General features: G+C 46.4%; 1 protein-coding gene across 2 annotated transcripts in view; it reads right to left on the reverse strand.

Moving 5' to 3' along the window:
• THAP3 (THAP domain containing 3) overlaps positions 1 to 19,334 on the reverse strand; it is a 429,030-nt gene that overhangs the window by 323,021 nt on the left and 86,675 nt on the right. The window lies entirely within an intron of this gene.

Consider the following 19,334-nt stretch of genomic DNA (forward strand, 5'->3'; position numbering starts at 1 on the left):
TATGGACACACAGGTGACCAGGGAGGGGGGTGGGGAGCATACAGACACACAGGCGACCAAGGTGGGGTGAGGAGCATACAAACATACAAGCAACCAATGGGTAGTGTTGTGAGGAGCATACGGACACACAGGCGACCAAGGGGGGTGGGGTGGGGAGCATCTGGACACACAGGCAACCAAGGGGGGGTGGGGAGCGTACAGACACACAGGCGACCAAGGGGGGTTGAGGAGCATACGGATACACAGGCAACCAAGGGGGAAGGGGGGTTTGGGGAGCATACAGACAGGCGACCAAGGGGGGGGGGGGGGGGGAGCAGACGGACACACAGGTGACCAAGGGGGTGTGGGGAGCATATGGACATACAGGCGACCAAGGGGGGGGTTGGGGAGCATACGGACACACAGACACCGTCATGGACAGGGGTAGACAGGGCCTTAGGAGTTGGCCTTGTTAGGAGGGCCGGCCAAGCCTGCCGGCCTTCCCATTGGGCCAGATGTAGACAGCCCCAGCCAATCCCATACACCCAGCAGCACCGTGCCCAGCATCCTGGTGCAGGCAGTGGAAACAACCATCTTAGAATGGCAAAAATCCATGGACGTAAGGCAGCTAAAATGCAATGCGGCAACAAACAGAGCGTTATCAAAGCTCAACAGTGTTTAAACATTCTCGCTGATAAGATGTCTATGCAGGCACAATTATTGCAATATTCAACAAAGTCAATGTGCCGATGCGCGCCTCGTGTGGGAGCCCAGTGGTGAGGGGCTTACCTTTGCACGTGCATGCAGGCATAATAGTAGAGAGCTGGGGAAGAAGAAAGCTGCAGTCGCTCCGGCAGCCGCATGAATGAAGAAAAAAAGATGACTAAAAGTAGGTGACCTTATTATTACAAAATACATTTTGTTGTGTGTCTTGAAAGCACATTTGCAAACCACATGGAGATTAGGCTCATATTACTTTTCCTTCTGGTAAATGTAGTTTTTCAGTGAAAATGGGGAGGAGGATGGGGTGGGGCAACTAAAATTGCACTTTCTTTTTAGTGTTACACATATTTCTATAAGGATATGTTTGTCAGCATGGTTTATCATGTGATTTGCACCTGTACCTCTTTTACTGCAATGGGCCTGTCAACTCCTGGAACTTGCTCTGGGTGGACGAGGTCTGGTATCTGTATGAGCAGTCTTCACAGCCTCCACCACACTTGGGTCAGGGTACAACACATGCCAAATACCTCCTGCAGAGGACAACCCGCCATTAATTTTCTGTGAATGGTTTAATTCATTTTTCCTTGTCTCCACTGGGGTCTTGATATCTCCCGTTCCAGTGCAGGGAACCACACAAGGGGACTTTCTGGGTTCATGTGTGGGTTTTTCAGTCCCGATGGTGGACAATTTGCTATCAGATAAGTGCAATGCTGCATATTCCCGTTGTAATACAATGGGAGGAAAGTGTTCTTAAATGAAGGCTTTATTCCGGCAGGGTGAAGTTTGATTTTGTTCCACCACTAACAAAGAATAGCCACACCCACCCTTGTGTGGCAGTCTCATCTTTTTTCTGTGTTCCCCCATGCAAAAACATAAATCTCTCCCAGTGAATGCTATGCATACATGTCAATATGCCCCATTACGTTTTTAAAGTGCAAGTTTATTCCTGTTTTATTCCTTGCATCCTGGAGCTTGTATTCCCCCATTATAAATCCAGACTCTACGTCCCAGAAAGCAGAATGAAAATATCAGCACTGGACTAAGGTCTCTTGAACGGATGTTTGCATGTATATGGGTGCATAATGGAGATTGCAAAATTGGACACTTTTTTAGACTCTCTGATTTAATAAAAGCGCTGCCCACCACAGCCTCTCTGAAGCTTTGTTAAACTTAATGGAAACCAATTTACTATCAAAAATAATAATCTGTAAACAAACGTGTGTCTATAGCATGATTCAGAGATTTTTTGAAAATAATGATTTAATGAATGCTCCTGCCGTAGATCAAAGTTGTCACATACAACACACACAGCAAAAGTGTTTACCAATAATAATACAACACAGCATCACAAATAACAAAAGTGGATCAGAGACCGGACTCAGTCGGGTCAGTATCGGCCATGTGCTAAAAACAAGCATTGGCAAAGCCACTGAAGCCACGTGTAAAACAAGCATTGGCAAAGCCACTAAAGTCACTGAAGACAATGGATAGAGTGCTATTCCTATGGCGGCAAATCGGTATACCCTGAAGAAAAAGCTTAGCGACTGGGCATTATTTGATAAAGAAATAGTTAAGTGCAATGGAACTTTTAGTGCACAAATAAAAGTTCCAAAAGAAATAAACTGTGACATTTTTAACCACATTAAAATCCTAAATAACGGCAAAACAACGTTTAAACTAGGTAAACATTCCAACATTTAAATGCAGTAAAAATGTGTGCCTAGAGTTACTGGATTGTTTTTACCGAGAAACAAGTTGGAAAAAATCAAAAATAAATCTTCCAATGCAAGACCAAACAATCCTTGCTGGTAAAACAATACAAAATAAATGCAGTAAAAATGTGTAGTGTTGCTGGATTGGTTTTTATTGAGAAACAAATTGAAAATAATCCCAAAATAATCCTCACTTTAAAATCAAACAATCCTTGCTTGTCAAAAAATCCAAAATAAATCCAGTAAAAATGCGTGCCTGCCAATTAGTGTTAGTGGATTGTTTTAACTGAGAAACAAGTCAGTAAAAATCCAAAATAAATCCTCCAACCCAAGACAAATAAATCCTTGCTTGGAAAAATCCCCAAAAAATCCAAAATAAATCCCAAAAAAATCTGCAGTTTGAAAACAAGCCAGAAGCAATCCAAAAACAATCCAAAAAGTGGATTTCTTTTTTACTAGGGTACCACATACCTGTGTCGCTGCAGATCTATTTCCGTACAGAAGTGGCATTTCCTATCCAATTTTATGTAAACCCAACTGTCACGGTTCCACCTCCTCATGATGATACACTTGTCTCACCCTCTTCCCGGCACAGACACACTCCATTCTTCCCAGTTCTGGGCCTCCCCGTTCTTTCAGCGTTGGAGGTCGTCATGCCAATTAGCCACTCGTAGAGTATGTGCATGCTGCCCTTCCACACTGTGTTCCATTACTGCAAGGTCTGCGGTTCAGAACGGTCATGTGATCCGCCACTCTGTAACATAAGGCCTGCCCAGTTCATTTCGATAAAGCATTTTCAATCATCAGGCAAGACGCTTCCGATTGAGTTAGTGCCTTTGTTGGTTTCTGCCTAGAATAACGTCCCGATCCTGTACTTCCGTGTTCCCGGACTGCTTCTGCCTTCTGATTTTGTTCAATCTACTGACCGCAAAGCAACAAACCTAACCTGCCTTCCCACGGACTGTCTCTGCCTTCTGGAATCATTCAGTTCTCTGACCGCATGGTAACAAACCTAACCTTCCCATCCCACAGACTGCCTTAGCTCTTGGTTTTGTCTGCCTGAAACATCCACAAACTGCTATCTTTCTGTTCCCTTTGCTTGGAACCCACTCATGTGCACAGAACTGCAACTATGGACGCCTTGCAGTATTTTCCCTGTGCACCATCCAGTTGCTAGTGCGTCCATCGTGCCGCCCAGGTTCTAGCCCCTCACTAACGTTCCCTTCGTTTTGCTTTCACTTCCTTCTGGAGACAATTGGACTCACGCCCCAACAGGAAACCTGGATATCATCCCTAAATTAGGTAAGACCCTGTACTTCCTCAAAGCTTCCATTTTCCATCTTGTACCATAGATTGTCACTTAGTCCTTGACCTTGTATTCCGGAAGGGTAGAACTTGAGTTGGAAGTCGATTACAGCACCCAGAGAAATACACCTTTCATGGATTGCTGGTTTTCATGGTTCGGTCCCAAGAACTGCTACTTTGTTTTGCAACCTGGCGAACGTCTGCTGGTGTTCTCGTTTCCTTCCCGCTCTTTCAACTAATTTACTCCTTGTTTTTTGTTGTTTTTCCAACAAATAGAGGGGCTTATCACTGGAAAGATCACCCTCAGTGAGGAGACTTGGGCCAAGATTGGTTCAAGTGACCGCAATACCCTGTCCACCATCCTTTGTGGCGAGTACTGACAGACCTTTTGTTCAGGCTAACAGACCTTTTGTTCAGGCTAGTGATCACTAACACCAAATTAGCCAGCATCTTTCTCGAATAATATTTCTTTAAATATATTCAAGAGAGAAAGCACACGAACCAGAGCCATTTTGGCTCTGAATTTCCCAGCTTCTTAATAGTTCCAGTTTAAAGCAACAGTACCTCTCTCAAATATAAAAACAAGCAGGCCCAGCTGTAGTGGTACTAACTGGCCATTGATGGTAGAAGGTGCAAAATGTGCGACGACCTGGGCATCAAATAGCAGTGTCTGTTTTTTTCATGCTAGGGGCATCTTGCATGGCGTGTTACTTTAGTGGGCAAAAGGCCACGACACAGCCATTCAGAATGGCAGAGAGAAAGAAGTGAATTTGTTGTAGATCTAGCTAGGACCCCCAATTATAGTAATGTTGATTTCAAAATAAATTTGCAATTAAAAAGTTAATACTCCAACGCAAAGCTACGTTTTGCAACACTTCTCATTTAATAAAAAACAATTTGTAGCAACTAAAAGCACACAACCCTATAGTTGTAGCACTTGAAATGTCTAGACTGAAACCAAACGCTCACAGAGGGGTTTGCTTTAGCCAGCGCCAGTTCTAGGATTTGCACAGCCAAGTGCAGCAAGTTAAGGGCAGGCCCCCTTTAATTGCATGGGATGACATCACAGGATGTGGCCTCTCACAGGAAGTGACAGTTACTTGCCTGTAAATATAATTTGAATATTACCTCAGACTGGGAAAGAACTTCCTGGGACAAGATAAAACTGCATTTGTCCTTCAGACTCTACCAACAACCCTCGACTAGCCAAACCAGAGTTCCCTGCATGTTGATATCTTTAAAAGAACACTGAGCAGACTTGAAATCTGTAAGGCAGACGGGCATAGTTGATATCTCCACAAAACCTTCAGTGAAATCCTGCTGATGCTCTGAAGCAGCCAGTTTAAAGTTTTCTGCCATTTCATAGACATGTTTCTACAAAGCCCAGCCTGTACTTATTGTGGATTTTCCTGTAACACAGGTTTAATTTGGGTGTGTGTGGTACCGCATGAGCGTTAAAGCACCCTGCAACCAGGTGTATACAATAAATAATGCTGCACAGGTCTGGGCAATAATACAGGTTTAGTCCTCCTTACCAGAGATGTTCTGGCACCTGAGTGTCTAAAAGAAACCCTGCATTATAGGCTCTTGCTTCTAGAAGCTGCTAGTATATAAAGAACATATGATAGAGCACCCACTCAAGTCTTTGATTGGGATCTAAAGAAATCCAATAACAAATATGGGTAAGAACATCTGTTGCAAGTAGGGCATCTGTGTTACAGTAATCTATAAATATAAAAAAAACATGCTGTTAATGAAGAGTTGGCAAAATGCCCTCTTGTTTGCGATGCTAAAACATGCAGCACGCGCATTCTTGCACCCTTTTGATTCTGCTCCCTTGGAACCACAGAAGCTGTGAATACAATTTCGGGAAGTAAGGTCAGAGAAAAGGAATAACAGAAGAAACGCATTGGCAATGCCAACAGTTTGGGGTTTTGTGTAGGCATGGCAAAGGCATTTGCCATGCACTGACGTAGTGCTATTAACTGGCTATTGATGGTAGCAGGTGCAAAATGGTTTGAGTACATGGGCATCCAATGGCAGTGCCTGGCAAATGCGTAATACTTCTTCACAAGCTTTGACAATGCTTGTTCTGTATTGGGTTTATCTTTTGTCCCCCAGTTCCACCAAGCCCTGCCCACTGTTGAAAGCCTCTGAATAACTCCAGGTGGGACTCTTAGTGTATTAAGTAGAAAAAGAAGGTCAGGCGCGCACTCTGGTTCCAAGTCATTTAATCCTGATGTAAGTAATAACAGGGTTGAATCCCAACACAGTTCAAAAAATAATAACAGGGCTGAATCCCAGATGCAAATAGTCCCAACAATGTTAAAAAATTACCAGGGTTAAATCCCAACTGCTACAGTTCCAAAGCACAATAGTTAGTTCTACTCCTCCAAGTACTTTCAAGTCTCAAACTCTCATCAGGGAGGCTGTGTTAGCTGTGTTCCTTTTCAGGTGTTGCTAATTACTTTTTTCAATTTCATTCAATTTCAGTCTCAAAGGATTGAGAGTTTGAGACTTGAAAGTACTTGGAGGAGTAGAACTAACTATTGTGCTTTGGAACTGTAGCAGTTGGGATTTAACTCTGGTAATTTTTTAACATTGTTGGGACTATTTGCATCTGGGATTCAGCCCTGTTATTATTTTTTGAACTGTGTTGGGATTCAACCCTGTTATTACTTACATCAGGATTAAATGACTTGGAACCGAGTGCGTACCTGACCTTCTTTTTCTACTTAATGGGACTCTTAGTGTAGTGCTTGTAAAAACACACATTGGCCCAAAAGGAAAGCAATCTATTCTGCTCCTTTTTCTGCTGCCAATTCTCTTTTCTCTTCCTTCAGTCTCTAAGTCCATCACATGCGGCGAGAGAGTGAGCAAGCAGGTATCCCCAGAATCCATTTGGTTGGATTTTTATAAATCAGAAACCACTCCCTATAAATGTGCATCATTTCTCTAATCTAATTGGTCAGTGAATGTGACTGGACAGTGTTCTAAAAGGGGCATCACGCTAAACCATCCCCTCTGTACTCTTTGGGCATGTTAATGAAGAGGGAAGTCTAATGGAAGGGACTTCTAAACCCAGTATCTCTCTCATTTGATGTTATGTAATTTTGGAGATGTCTTCATTAAAGAATTGTAACTTTCTAAAACGTATTCCTCACATGTTATCATGTTACTAATCAGTTCATTAGATTTCCCTCACTGAATCCAATTAATGCAATTCTCATCTCGGAAAAACACGTGATGTGGGAGTGTCTTTTGCGCTGATACAGCTAAACAAAAATTCTACTCCCAGCTCAGAACAACGGGCTCAACAGCACTAACACTAGGATATATGATTCTCTGGCGTGTGCCGTTTCTGCGAGAAAATATCGTTTCAATTACATAAAGCTTTATTTGGGTCTATAGACCATAAAAGCAATGTCACAAACATTTCAAAATCACACAAAATCTATCATAATACATTGTAAAAAAATATATACGCACAAGTAAAACACCCTGCACTTACCCACGAGATTATAAAGATTAGCATCATAATCAGTGTAACTATGCTGAAAATGTTAGGGGGAGGACATCTAAAGGAAAGGGGCCTCTGGTGGACCATGGAAGTAAGGGTACAAACACCCTTGTCTCCCCTAACATTACACCCATGATCATAATAAAGTGCATCACAGATTGCTGTCAAAATAACCTAAAAAGACAAGAATAAACAAATTAAAATGAGACTTCTAAGATCATCAAGCTCGAAGTGCAAAATACTGTTATTAGCAATTAAAAGAACCTAAATTATTTTAGACATGGGTGAAACTATAGTCCATTAAAACATCAGGCTCAGGTCTATACAAAGAAGCAATGGTAGTTAATACAACCCAATCTTCCCCTCAGGTTTGTGCAAAAATACAATGTCAATCAATACAATGGATGCTTCCCATCCATGCCACAACCGATTGTACTGCCAGATCAATCGAATTTACACACAATGCTAGCGCTTGTTGAGGGGCTCTGGCAGCTCTCGTTCTATATAACTGCTTCAAATACCAAACAGTGGGGGCATAATAGAAAATGTGTCATTCTCAATTTCATTCTTGCAGGAGGGACATTTGTTGGAGGCTTCACTCGTCCATTAATATAAAAATTCAGCAGCAGGAATATGCCCAGGCGTAAGCTGGAGGTACAATGCCCTTGAAAATTTGGGAGATACAGCATCCAGGTACGATAATATTTTTTTTTTTTAAAAAAGGCGTTGCTTCGTTTCCCAATATCTCGTTGCGCCCTTGCTGCTTTTTGTGTTAGGGAGAATTCTCGTTCCTGTGCTAATTCCCTTCAAACTTAGAGACCCCCAGCTCTTTTGCTTGACTTGAGGACTTTTCATGTCTGCCCTGGAGTGAACGAGACCTTTTCTCACTCTCCAGGTATTTTTGATCTGATTTGGACTGCGTTTTCTTTGTTTTAGGAGTCTGACAAACTCCATAGGCAGTGCAGTGTCGTGTCAGAGAAGTCCTTTGGATTTCTCATAAGGTTTAAATACCTTCTCTTGGGTGAACTACTGTTCCCAAGAGTGGTAAAGTGAAATTGACTTGACTTACCTTTTTCCTATGTAGGTCCAGCACACCCCACCCTATGTGGAGTGCTGGGGGGTTACTTAGTAGCCCCTTTTACTAAGTATAGCATGTAACATTTTTTACGTTCCACTCACTACTTTCAATGGCTGGTGGCAGTGGTTTAAATTTTCCTACCAATGTGCATTTCTACCACAGGCTGAACCCCGCTGCAGTATAGCGCCCATGGGTGGCCATTGTGTCAAAATGGCCCGGTTTTCTTTTTCCACCATTTATTGTTAATAAGGTCTTTCTTGGGTGTTACTCTGCGCGCCAAACCAGGATTAACCCTTTTTTTCCATTTTGCCTCCAGCTCCAGTGTGTCTGGCAGGGCAAGAAGCGAGGGAGGTGCCCGAAACTCCCTGTCCTTAATCGCTTTGGTTACCTGAATGCACCCAGTGCCGATTGGCTGGCTGGCTGTCCTTTCAGGACAACCACCCTACTGTGCGAGTCATACCTAGGCTATGCATGAATCGAAAAAGGTGGTCGGTCAAAAGGCCGAAAAAAAAATCCCGAATAACAAAAATCTCGAAAAAAAAAAAATATCGAATTTATTATTTTTTTATATATGTATTTTTTGGGTCAGGTAAGTAAAAAAAAAGGGTTAAAATAAAAAAAAAATAGAAAAAAAGGGGGGTTGGGGGAACCCCCCCATTTCGAAAAAAAACGCCGATTTTTTTTTCGTGATTTTTTTTTTATTCGAGATTTCTAATTCTGGTTTTATGACCATAAACCCTCGAAAAAAACCTGCATAAAAGGTGAGGCTTCTTGAACTGAAGGCACAGTCAACCACTGAACAAAACATCCAAAGGAATCTTGACGAGAAGCTTGCTGCATCTTTCTGGACCGTTCAACTGCCCGGTGAAGCCCTGCTTCTGTGCTGAAGCTCCAATTCCGAATTGACTAGAGAAGGCCAGAACGGACGACTTCTTCCTTTTGAGTTAGTGGGACCAACTAACCCCAAGATGAACTGTGCTGGAGGACCTTCCCCAACTGGCTGTCCTTCCTTGCTGCTGCTGGAACCAAGTGCTTGGGGTCAGGAAATCTGTGGATGAGTGCATCATCTTCCTGGAGTTTCGGTCCAGTTTAAAGATCCTGAGGACCCTCCTGAAGCAGGACAACCAGTGTTTGAGTCACCTCACCAGAGTGCTGGACTGAAGGAGCGAAGGAAGTCCTTCAAGTATCCAAGATCCGCAGTGGTGCTATTTGGTGGTAGCTGAAACCGCAAAGTGCCGTTGATCTAAAAAGAGCCTGGAGCCGCCACCAACCTTCAAACTGCAGTGCAGGAGTCCTCTAAACATCTTCCCTCTTGTCCCCACGACTGAGACCCAGGAACTTAGGATCTGCAAGACTGCAACCAGAACAGACGCCAGCTGGATCCTCTTCTTCTAACCTAAGGTACTGTGCTGACTAAGGGGTATTTACCTATTGTCTGTAGCTTGCATTATCTCACTCGAGACGAGTTACTTCTTGGAGCGCTGATCTCATCTCTACCCCTCACAAGCCTAATAGCTTGTGGCCCCACAGTAATTTTCTACAAACTCTAACTTTGTGCAGGACTTTGTGCTATCTAAGAAGTGCCTCAGCTACATAGACATTGTTCAAATTGACTTTGGCTGTCCTGGTTCCCTGCAGACTCTTCTGACCCACTGACATTCTAACTGTCCCTCAGAGGTGGCACATTGGTTTAACTAAGTATTGCTGGGAAAGGTTTTTTCTAGACTTCATTGGGAGATTGAAAAGTGCTCACATGCTCTGAGAACCTGTTAACCTTTTTCCTTCCCTTCCCTAACCTTTTCCACAACCTCACAATGTTATCAAGTGCAAAAGTGGCATAAATGCCAATACTGTCCTAGTAATTGAAATCACCTCAGGGTGTAGGACGTGTGTTTGGAGCAGCTCTAAAGAGTATCTACTTGCTTTTCTTGATTCTGAGATGAAGTGTATTTTTATTGATGCACATTGCCCTTTTTAAAGAATGCTTATTAAAAAAACTGACAGCTAAATAAACAATAATTTTACTAGAAAACCTTAAGTATAAGTGTTATTTGGATACTTGTATTTGTGGATTTCGATGCTACAGCTCTACAGCTGTAATTTACCTCTCGTGAGACAGGTCTGGCTGCTCAGTCACTCTACCAACTTGTGTAGTACAGACCTATACTGATAGGTGGGTTACCCAATACCAAGAGGACAAGACTGGTGTAGTCCCCCACAGGGTTACTACATACAATCTTGCCTAACAGTCTGCATACTTCATCTTGTATAAGGGCATTTCATCTTGTAGAAGGGCTTTTTTAATAAGTGGTTTAATAAGTCTGCATCATCTATAAGGATGCCTGGGGCCAGGGACCACACTATATGCAACTTGTTCTCGCCAAATCCTCTCCTAGATCCCTCCGATCCCCTGGCTCCAATTCTCTGCTTGTCAAGGGCTTCTCCACGCAGAAAGCGGAGGGCCGTTCTCTTTCCTCAGCTGGCTCCCTCCTCTGGAAAAGGCTCCCCTCCTTCTCCGTCTTACGCCAGATCTCCTCAAGTTACGCAAGCATCTCAAGACTGTCCTTTTCTCCTCCCCTTCCCTCTTTCCCTCCTGTGCTAAATCCCACAGTCAGAGTGAGTCCTACTGGGTCCTGGCCTTCTGTCCAATTGCCCGCAGCATCCACCCTCCCCCTGCAATTGCCTTCAGGCCCACATTTGTCTGTGGTGTTTCACAGGCCAGCACTTACTGCATTGGCAGGTGACCTCCCTCCTTCCAGGTGGTCACTACCGCGCACTTACCTGTTGCCTTTGCATTCCCCCTCCCCCTCTGCGGGACCCTAGCACTTACCCCTGTCCCCTCTCTCTGCACTTGCACGCTCTGAAATGTCACGAGGCGTAGTAGGACCGCTGTTGTCATTTGCTTTTCATTGTCATTTTTTTTCCACTGTCTTGTATTGTTCCCTTTCCTTTTGCCTTGTGTGCGCCTTGAAACACATTCTTGCTATATAAGCACCTTACAAATGCCCAATAAAATAAACTACAGTTAATGTGCTGGGGCTTGGTCCAGCACTCCTTATGTCCTATCAGAGTGAAAGCTTCTTTTATATATTTTAGCCACGGTAGAGATTGACCACACTCCTGCGATAAAATGTCTTCCTCGGCAGAGCTGTAATTAGTTAAGCCAGGGTGGACCAAACTATAATCCAATATTCCGTTTTGACGTGCAGATCAGGCCAATTCTCTGAAGAACAACCTCTGGGATCACCGGAATGGTAGGAGTATTTCTGTAGAGACCTAACAGATTTTTCACAAATGTGTTTTCACTAGTTGTTAGTTGATTCCAGTTTGTTTCTTCCCATAATTCTGCCTCATACAGAGCTGCTTGCCTAGCCTGGGTGGAGTAAGCCTGCAAAGAGTCGTTCCCCGTCTAATTGCCATAATTGCAGGCAAACTTTTTTTTTTTAAAAACTTTATTTTTGTTGCACATCACAGCTGTCACATCATGAATTACATATATACTTTACAACCATGTTATATTCATCCAAATCCGTATCAATTGTTACCAATTGGCATCATAATTTTAACAGTTAATGGCCTGGGCGTACATTTATAAGAGTATGTATGGGAAGAAGTAGGGCACCATACAAGGTTAAGACACCTTAAAGTTCGTTCGCACTGTTATCATCAGAGCTTTCTGAATCCGAGGAATTTTCGGTTAGGTACTTCCTGAGCGGTGCCCAGATGTCCTTTGGTTTGCATGGGGTAGGTAACAGTCCCACATACTTTTCCTCACATTCATTCACATATATCAGTGTAGAGAGAAACTGCTCCAATGTCGGAGGCTGTGTACTTTTCCACTTCTGCAGGATGCATTTCTTAGCGACTGCACAGGCGACATTGAACAGTCTCCTAATTTTTTCGGGCACCTTTCCGATGTCTCCAAACAGGTATTTCGGGGGGTTAAGATTAGCAGGGATTTGTGTAATGCCTTCTAGGGTGGTTGCTACTTCCCGCCAGAATTTTGCTATGAAAGGGCATTCCCAGTACATATGATAGGAGTCTGCGCCGGGGGTGTGGCACTTTGGGCAGGTGTCGGGCACATTGGTGTAGCACTTCGCCATTTTTGCCGGGGTGAAGTGTAATCTGTTCAGGATCTTGAACTGTATTAGTCTTAAGCCCGCGTTTAACGATACCTTTTTGGACAGGAGACAGTATCTGGACCATTTTCCCGCCTCGATGACAGTGCCCATATCTTTTTCCCATGCTGACTTGATGGTACTCAAGGCGTCTGTGTGGGTCTGGACCAAGGTATACAGTTTGGACACCCCTATGCCAGACTGGGAGTGTAAGGATTGAAAACATGCGTGCTCTGGAGGTTCGTCTGGAAATGTGGGCCAGCGCTTCTTGAACGCTGCTTTCATTCTGTGGAACTGCAAGGTTTTTAGGGGAGTCTCGCCGACCGATTCTGCAAAGTCTTCGGGAGTTACAAATTTACCGTTTGGGAACATGGATTTCATTGTGAACTCATATTCTGGGAGCCAACTTCTTTGAATGCCAGTATCGTACGTGGGTGCGATGTCTGGGAAGTTCCAAAGCGGAGCTTGTGAGTCATACGGGACATCTATGTCCAGTCGCTTGATGATAGCTTTCCATGCTGTGATCGTGCATGTGGTTGGGTCAAATTTGCAGTCATCTCTGTGTCTTTTCGAGTAGATGACTGAGCGCAAGGCTGTTGGGCGGACTGAGCGGCGTTCTATGGATACATGTGGTGTCGTGTCCAGGGGGTTTTGCCAGAATTTCGCGTATTGGGCTTGTGCTACTTGCCAATATAGTTCGAAGTCCGGGGCCGCGAAGCCCCCCTTATCATAAGGTTCGACCAACTTGGCCCAGCTTATCCTGCTCGCCACCCCGTTCCACACAAAGGTTATAACCATGGATCTGAGGTTATCGAAAAATGATCTGCCCGGCCAGATGGGGACGTTGCAGAAAATGTAAAGGAGCTTGGGCAGAACAGTCATCTTGAGCACTGCAATACGGCCAGCCAGGGATATGGGGAGCTTAGCCCAGATCTGAAGTTTTGAATGTATGTTTTGTAAAATGGTCTCGTGATTATCTATATACAGGGAGGCGCCGTCACGGGAGACCTGTATTCCCAGATAACGAATGTGTGCAGGAGCCCATGCTAGTCCATGTGTGTTTGTGGGACAGTTGGTGGTATCGGTTAACGGGAAGATTTCAGATTTGGTGTTGTTGATTTTGTACCCCGAATGTAGGGTGAAGTCGTTTATTACGGCCAGTATGGGACCCAGATTTTTCTCAGGTTTTCGAACATATAGCAGAGCATCGTCCGCGTATAACGAGATGGCCTGGTATTCTCCTGACATATATATGCCTCGATGTTCCTGTTCTGCCCTCACTGCTGCCGCCACTGGTTCGATTGTTAAAGCGAATAGTATGGGAGAGAATGGGCATCCCTGTCTAGTCCCTCTGTGTAGTGAGAATTGATTGGAGAGCATTTGATTAGTCAGTACCCTGGCTTTAGGAGACGAGTACAGGAGCCTAATACAACTGGTTAAATAGGGGCCAAATCCAAATTTATGGAGAACCTCAAACATATACATCCAGGAGACTGAATCGAACGCTTTTTCTGCGTCCAGGGATATCGCTACTGCCTGTGCTTGAGGTTTGATCTGTGCTAGGATGCAGAACAGTCTGCGCAAGTTTAGCGCAGTGGATCTCGTGGGTATAAATCCACATTGGTCGGGGTGTACCAGTGTGGGCATCTTGGGGAGCAGTCTATTTGCAAGGACTTTTGCGTAGACTTTAGCATCCGTGTTTATCAACGACAGGGGGCGATAAGAGGAGCGATCATATGCTGGACGTCTGGGCTTCGGGAGTACTGTTATAACAGCTTCTGTCATCGAGTCCGGGAGCGAGCCAGTGTTAATGGCTTCCTCCCATACCCGGGTGAGGACAGGGACAAGTATCGTTGAGAAGGATTTGTATAGCTCGGCACCTAGCCCATCAGGTCCCGGGGTTTTACCTGAAGCTAGTGTTTTGATGGCTTCGGCTATTTCGTCACTGGTAATTGGCTGCTCAAGGATCTGGTGATCTGCCAGGTTTAATTTAGGGAGGTCAATCCTGCTTAGGTATTTGCGAATTCCTTCTTGTGTACTATTATCACGATTGGAGTATAAGTCAGTATAATAGCGCAGAAATACATCATTTATTTCTTTGTCGCCGTTGACAACTACATCTTCCTCTGTCAAGATGCTCGCGATTGGGGTATGGGAGTGTTCATTTCGGAGCATGCGGGCTAAGAGGTGGCCTGCTCTGTTGCCCTCCCCATATCTGCGTGCTCTGATGGGAATGGCCATGTACTGCTGTTCCTTAGTCGCCAGATCATTGAAGGTATGGAGCTGTGCATTGATGTCGGCTAGGGTGTGTCTGTCATGTGTCATGCTATATTCAGTTTCGAGTATTTGCAGGTGTGATTCTATAGTGTCTAGTTCGTTCCTCACGGCTTGGAGGAGACCAGTCGTTTTGGACATCAATACCCCTCTCACCCACACCTTAAACGCCTCCCACACAGTCGCCCATCTGTCTACGGAGCCATGGTTCAGAAGGAAGAATTCCTCTAGATCAGTGTGGAGAGTCTCCACGACATTCGGGTCTTTTAATAAGTTGGGGGACATTCTCCATCGTCGTGTTGGGCGGTCTATGCCAGGGAGCAGCGTGGTCAAGGTGATCGGGGAATGGTCTGAAAGCGTGCGGGGAAGGATTTCGCATTGTTCCGTGTAGTTAACCAAAGGGGACGAGATAAGCCAGTAATCAATTCTAGATTCAGTGTCGTGCACTGAGGAGTAAAATGAGTATTTCCTCTCCGTAGGGTGAATACCCCTCCAGGCATCAGACAGGGTGAACTCTTCGAGGGCATGTCGTATAACATTCGCCGCTTTGGTGAGGGTTCTAGGTCTACTGGAGGACCTGTCTAATGTAGTGTCGAGAATGGTGTTTAGATCTCCTCCCCAGAGGATCCAGGCGTTAGCTGTGAGGCCTATCATAGCAAGGAGTTGTACATAAAACTGCGGGTCGTCATTATTCGGGCCATACGTGTTAATCAGGATGAGTTTTACCCCGGCCAGGCTACCCCAGACCACTATGTATCTCCCCTGTGGGTCTGTCTTGCATTTGTCGGTGGAGAACCCCAAGGAGGGGTGTATCAGTGTGATGACCCCTCTACTCTGTGAAGAATATTCCGTATAATGTCTATTACCACCCCATTGCCGAAGTATTTTTTTGTGTGTAGACTTCAGCGCGTGGGTTTCCTGAAGCATTACAATATGCGGATGGTGCCTGTTAATGTAAGCGCCTACCTTGCTAGCTTTTGCTCTGTTATTTAACCCCCGAATGTTCCACGTGAGCAGTTTCAGGCGGAGCCCCTGGGGTGTCTTAGTGGTTTGTGCCATTTGTGGTCATGATGATAACATGTAAAAGGGTGAATAGTTCTGTAAGGAGGGGTAGCGAGTGAGCCAGTGAGTGCACTTTTTAAACAAACGTAACCCATAACCACTAATGTAAGCTGTGCATTAAGTGCCCAACAGGGGCATCCAGAGGCCTCAACAATGGCCAACAATACCCATTGGCAACCCATATCGCCATATCCCACCCCCACCCACACCATCGCACCCAACTTGATGATGATCCCTTTACTCAGTACTAACTTGTGGGAGAACCCAAAGGTAGGGGTCGTGTACCGCAGCAAGACCGGCTGCATACCAGAATTAGGAGCAGAGGTGTGTCTCTACCCCAGTCCATTGCCATACAAAGTTCACATGTCCGCCAGACTCACTGTGTACTCAGTGTGAGGTGAATGTTCAGGTTACACCGGCTGTTGCAAGTCATCATGTTCAGCGCCCTGTCTTCCAGGCGGTAGAGGAATCGAAGCCTCCATATAGGATAGGGCGGCCGCAGGGGATTCGAAGAAATGTGCTCTTCCGCCATGTTGTATTCTAAGTTTAGCTGGATAGAGGAGTGCATAGGGGACCTGTCGCAGCCGCAGTTGACGTTTAATTGTTTCGTAGGATCGTCTTTGAGTTTGGACCCCTGCTGAGAAGTCCGGGTAGACGTGGATGCGATCATTTCCAATCTTTAGGGGGCCTTTCTCTCTGGCCAGCCGCAGGATGGTATCCCTGTCTCTGTAGTTTAACAATTTCGCTATGACAGTGCGGGGTGGGGCCCCAGGCCTAGGCGGCGGCACGAGGGAGCGGTGGGCCCTCTCCACCATAAATTGAGACGAGAAGGCCTCTTCCCCAAGGAGAGATTTCAGCAAGTCTTCAATCCGAAGTTCCATTGGCCCCTTACAAAACGATTCAGAGAGGCCGACAATACGGATGTTGTTCCGCCTGGAGCGAGACTCCAAATCGTCGCATTTACTACGAAGCGTGTCCATCTCCCTTTTCAGAAGGGTAATGTCCTGCGCGTTTCGCCGGGTAGAGTCCTCGTTCGAACCAATTCTTCCCTCTGCCTCAGTGATCCTGGCACTTTCCTTGTCCACTCGGGCCTTCAGTGAGCCTATTGTGGATACGATATCGTCTAGTTTGACGTTTATAGCCAGGAATCCGCTCTGGACCGTGGTGAGCAGGTGGTCGAATTTAGAGTCCTCCGACAACGGAGATGTGGTGGAGGGTGGTGTGTCAGAGCTAACAGAAGGCGTCTGCGAGTTGGTGAACGAATCCATAGGGCCGGTTCTTCTGCACTTATTCGAGTTCTTACCAGGCATGTTGTAGGGTAAACAGGAGTTTGATGTTAACGGCTCAGCGTGCCGCTGGAGGGACTGGTGGCACCGCCCCGGAGCCGAGCCGCGGCGGGGCACAGTCGGCCGATTCCAATGCAGGTATGGCCCGTTGTGTGCAGGCCGCCTCTCGGCCACCGCGAGTTATAGAAGAATCTCCCCGGCCCCACCCCGGGGCGGAGGGCAGGCGCCGCGACAGGCCTACACCAAGCCAAGCGCCAGGCCCGTCGGTACCCGTGATCTCCGGCGACGCCGCTCGGAGTGGTGGCGGCACAGAAGCACCTCTCAGCGTGTTGTTTTATCGCTTTCCCGCGCAGCGGCGCAGAGCCAGGGCCCACAGTCCACTAGGGTTCCTGGATCGGCACTCAGGAGCTTGTCCGTCGACCTCGCGCCCGCGCAGCTCGGTCCACCCTCGTTCTCTCCGGTCCCAGGGCCGCGCCAAGGGATCGATTCCTCGCCTCGAAGGATCTGGTTTAGGAGACCGAGTCGCAGCTCAGCGGATGACTGTTCACGTCCACAATGGTCTCTGCGTAGGAGTGTCTGGGCGGTCCCAAGCCGCGGTTCCTGTGCGATAGGCCGCGGAGCCGCGCGGCGGGCAAGGCGAGCGAGACCACGGGACTCACCCGTCCGTGGGCTTACAATGTCCGATTTCAGCCAGGATTTTCCCCAGTGGAGTCTGGATGTGGCGGGAAGCAGCTCAGCTAGTGTGGGGGTTCGGCGCACTCTGGTTCCGGATAAAAAAGTTAACAAGGATTCATGCCGGAGTGGAGCTCCTCGGCTATGCGGCCATCTTGCTGCGCGGTAGCCACGCCCCTTGGGGTAACATTAATTGCAGGCAAACTTAATAGCTCTGCTATATCGAGTAAGGGTAACATCAGCCTTAGCAACCTGTGAAGACCATTTACAATTTAGGTGAATCTGACACTCAAATAGTCATTGTTCTGTTCTTGATGGTCGTGCAGATCAAGATACCTCCGTCCCCAAGTACCACACTGACAGAAAACAATTCACTACCAATGCATTCTTTGGCCACAGGTGTAGAGTGCCGAAAAGCTGGAAACAGGAACACGGGAAGGACCCCCTGACCACTGTAAAGCAATTAATGATTAGGTCAAACAGTAGCAATGGACGACAGTTCAATATACCAAAACAATGTACTAAAGGCTTACCCTAATGAGCTGGCCAGAAAGCCTTGAAGGGGTAGGGAGAGTAGGAGGGGCCGATGGCAGCACTCTGGGTGGAAAACACCTGAGCCAAACAGGCAGTACAGTGGATGATCCTTGAGCAATCCAATTAACAATCCAAGGTCAATAGCCAGAAAAAATACACCAAAGTCCAAAGTTCAAAATCCTAAATAGCAAAGCCAAAGGTCGTAGTACCGGAGGACAACAGTTCAACTTAACAGCAGGGAAGAGCAATCCAATCCGTAGAACGTTCCGTAGTCATGAAATCCAAAAATCCAGTGTTCAAAAACGCTGTGCAGCACTCCAACGAAGCAGCTGTGAAGCGTATACTTCACGTTTCCCTTGCCCTTTTGACTGTGTGAAATGGTCACGTGACACGAGTCACAAGGGAACGTGGAATCGCGTCACGTGACCCTCGCTGTGAAGGGAGACAGCCGCCGGTGTAAGGTCACATGACCGGAGGCACTTTGTGTGTTCATGTCAGAGCGCCGCCGTAAATTCGTAGAATGTCTCCGTGTGCTCGTAGACCAGCGCTGCTTGGGATGTAAGCGCCAATGTGAATGCCAATGTAAAAAAGGCTGTAGCCTGGATATTGGCTGCTGCAGAGTGTGTGCATGGTGGCGAGGGCTGTGGGGAACTTGAGGGGCGACATGTGTGGGACCAGGGGAAAAGGTGCTGGATGCGGGTCTGGGAGGCGTAGCTAATGAGGGCCTGGGAGGTGGCGAGACAGTGGGAGGAGACGTGACAGAACCCCCCCCCCCCCAAAGGCCCACGACCCCGTGGACTTGATGGATGCCCTCGATGGAAGCGAGCAACCAGCAACGGGCCATGGACATCCCGAGAGGATACCCACGAGCAATCCAGGACCATAACCCAAACAGTCCACCAGATATTGTAGGCGACCTCTACAGAAACGGGAACCTAGAATGGCACTAACCTCAAATACATCAGGGGAAGACACGCAACAGGAGCAGGAGGAGCACAGAGACGGGTAGGGTCAGGGCAAGGTTTGAGCAGGGAGGTGTGGAACACTGGATGGATACGCCAAGCAGCGGGA

The sequence above is a fragment of the Ambystoma mexicanum genome, chromosome 8, assembly GCF_040938575.1.
Source record: "Ambystoma mexicanum isolate Mex_15411 chromosome 8, UKY_AmexF1_1, whole genome shotgun sequence".
In the NCBI taxonomy this organism is placed as follows: domain Eukaryota; kingdom Metazoa; phylum Chordata; class Amphibia; order Caudata; family Ambystomatidae; genus Ambystoma; species Ambystoma mexicanum.